A 3,768-nucleotide genomic window follows, 5' to 3' on the forward strand; every position below is an offset into this window, starting at 1 on the left:
ATACATATGTACATATACATGTATGCATACATAGCAACATATAAATGTGAATATGTTTATATTGTATTATGTTATATTATGTGTATATATATATATATATATATATATATATATATATATTATATTATATTATATTATATTATATTATATTATATTGCAGTGATATCGGATAGATCTGAAAATTCGTAGAGGCTGATGCGCTCTAGCTATAATACCTTGCAGATCTGAAAGACTAGAAAGTAATACTTTCTGATAATCTTTAAAAGTATTGGAAGAAATTTTCGATAAATTTCTCGGAGGAGAAGGATTTGAGTATAGTTAGATTTAAGGATCTGACATTAAACTCAAATTTTATAGGATGTTTATTCTTTCTTTTTGTATGACAATGACAAGATCTTTTCTATCTAAACTCTTTCCAACTATGTAATAGATAAACATAACTGACTGTCTAACCGGAATCGAAGCAGAGAGCTTAACTTTCTTCTTCGTTTAAGTTTCTAAAGGAAGAGATTAGTCATGTTGTTATTGCTATGAGGAAGAAGTCGTTGTTTTTAAAATAAACAAACGTTATTATTATTATTATTATTATTATTAATAATATTATTATTATCATTATTATTATTACTATTACTACTACTACTACTAATATTATTATTACTACTACTACTGCAACTACTACTACTACTACTACTACTAATATTATTATAATTATTATTTTTACTACTACTACTATTATTATTACAACTACTGCTACTGCTACTACTACTATTATTATTATTATTATTATTTTTACTACTACTACTACTACCACTACTATTATTACAACTACTACTACTACTACTACTACTACTACTACTACTTCTATTATTATTATTATTATTATTATTCAGGCGGCGACCTGGCAGAACCGTTGGCACGCCGGGCGAAATGCTTATCGGTATTTCGTCCATCGTTACGTTCGGAGTTCAAATTCTGCCGTGGTTGACTTTGCCTTTCATCCTTTCGCGCTCGATAAATTAAAGTACCATTGAAATTCTGGGGTCAATGTAATTGACTAGCACCCTCCCGCAGAATTTCGGGCCTTTTGCCTATAATAGAAAGCATGATTATCATACTCTTACTCTTTACTCTTTTACGTGTTTCAGTTATTTGACTGCGGCCATGCTGGAGCTCCGCCTTTTGTCGAGCAAATCGACCCCAGGACTTATTCTTTGTAAGCCTAGTACTTATTCTATCGGTATGTGTTGCCGAAACGCTAAGTTACGGGGACGTAAACACACCAGCATCGGTTGTCAAGTGATGTTGGCGGGGACAAACACAGGCACACACACACACATATAAATATATACACATATAAACGACGGGCTTCTTTCAGTTTCCGTCTACCATATCCACTCACAAGGCTTTGGTCGGCTCGAGGCTCTATAGTAGACACTTGCACAATATGCCATGGAGTGGGACTGAACCCAGAACCATGTGGTTGGTAAGCAAGCTACTTACCACACAGCCACTTCTACGCCTATTATTATTATTATTATTATTATTATTATTATTATTATTATTATTATTATTATTTTTATTATTATTATTATTTTTATTATTATTATTGTTGTTGTTGTTGTTGTTGTTGTTGTTGTTGCTGCTGGTGTTGTTGTTGTTGTTGTGGTTGTTGTTGTTTTTATTTTATTGTCTTTGCACAGATTCTAACGCTGGAGATGTACTATGTTGTCAACCGTTCATTACCAGTGAACTAAGTTAATGCCCCATATTTTTCGCGCACCATCCGTAGTATCCGAGCGGTTCTAAGCAGTGCTGTTTTCTGCAAGTGCTCCACCCTTATTGCTGCCCCTATTTGTTCCATGTACTTCTCAAGATTTTTATTCACTGCTTCCAGGGCTCCGATAATTATTGGCACTATTACCACCTTTTTCAGCGACCACAACTGCTTAACCTCCCAAGCTAACCTGCTATACCGTTCGACTTTTCTTTCTTCCTTATCGCACACTAGGGCATACTATATCTATGATCCAGCATCGTTTGCTTTCTTCTTCAATTAACACTATGTCTGGTTTCCTATTCTTTATCTCACGGTCGCACTGAATCATAAAATCCCATACGATCTTTCCATTTTCGATGATGCCTTCGGGTTTGTAGTCGTACCACATTTTTGCTCTGTCAAGTCCAGACTTTTTGCAAAGTGTCTTTACGTTTTCACCATTTTGCCCACAGATTCTGCACTTATCACTTTCTGATCTGTTGTCTATTCTGTATTTGATGTGATTGGTACTATATGCTTGCCCTTGGGCAGCACAGATTAGAGCCTCCATTTCCGGTTTTAAATCACTTCTATTCATCCATAACCATCTTTTTCCTCTGTCTGTCTTATCTTCAACATCCCTATGAAATTTTCTATGCATTCTTTCTTTTATCGACCTGCTTTCAGTTTCATTCATTTTCAAATGCTTGTATAGTGCCTTATCTTTGCAGTCTTCCATTCTACACAATCCTGACCTTCTTACTTCCAATAATAGCGGTTCTGTGGCATTTTTACATACCATACTATGTTGTTTTCTTCTGCTATATTGCTGTGCTCGCATCCAATCAGTCCTCTTCCCCCTCTTTTTCTTGGTTCGTACCGTCTGTCTGTGTTACTTTTTTGGTTGGAGTATCCCTTGTCTAGTCAGCAACTTACTTGTCTTTCTGTCTAAGCTGCTTAGTTCGTGTACTGTCCATGTGATTACTCCTGCTCCATATCTATGTAGTGAAACCATCAAGGTGTTGAGTGCTTCAGTCTTAAGGATCAGTCTCAGTCTGTGCAAGTACTCTACCTTAAATTTTTCTGTCATTTCTTTCTCCATTAATTTCTCCATTTCCAAAATCCCGAAGTACTTATAGCCCGTCTCTTCTATCTGCTTCATAGTCTACCCCGACGGTATCGTTAGTCGGTCCATACATTTGATTTTGCCTCTTTTCAAGACTAACACACCGCATTTTTCAGTCCAAACACCACTCTGATATCAACACTGAAAGTATCCACTGTATCAACGAGGGAACAGACTTGGCATTCATCTTTACCATAAAGTTTGAGATCATCGATTATTATTATTATTATTATTATTATTATTATTATTATTATTATTACTATTATTATTATTATTGTTAACGATTATCCCAGCTTGCACGGTTCGGTCCTTTATTGCAATTGTTAGTTAATGGATATGTGTGCGTGTGTGTGTGAGTGAGTGTGTGTGTGTGTCTGTGTGTGTATTCACCATGATAGATCGCTAACCACTAAACACATTTTGTTTCTCTCCTTGTTTCTTTCTGTGTTCCTTTCTGTGGAAGAGCGTAGGCTCGAAACGTTAAAGACTTTTTCAATTCCCGAGCGTTATACTAATACATCTGTTTGTTTTCTACACCACCTGTCTTTGTCTGTTTGTTTGTTTTTTTTGTGAATTCTCCCTATATACATATATATATATATATACATTTTACAAGATTCTTAATGTGAAATCGGTGTTGAAACAATGGTTGATCATTAGTAACTAAAGACACACAAATAAAAAGAAGAAAACAAAGGACCACTGATGAGGTCACAGAAGTGTGACGAAAGAACTCTGGCCGAAATGCGATTAATGTAAAACATAGAATAAAGCTGAAGCAAATTAACTCCAAATATATATAGTGTGTGTGTGTGTTTTTTTTATTGGCTAAACTGGCAACATGACCATCCGCAAATACAACAATATATATAGATCGGAAGAGCGT

The sequence above is a fragment of the Octopus bimaculoides genome, chromosome 3 (genome assembly GCF_001194135.2).
Source record: "Octopus bimaculoides isolate UCB-OBI-ISO-001 chromosome 3, ASM119413v2, whole genome shotgun sequence".
NCBI lineage: Eukaryota > Metazoa > Mollusca > Cephalopoda > Octopoda > Octopodidae > Octopus > Octopus bimaculoides.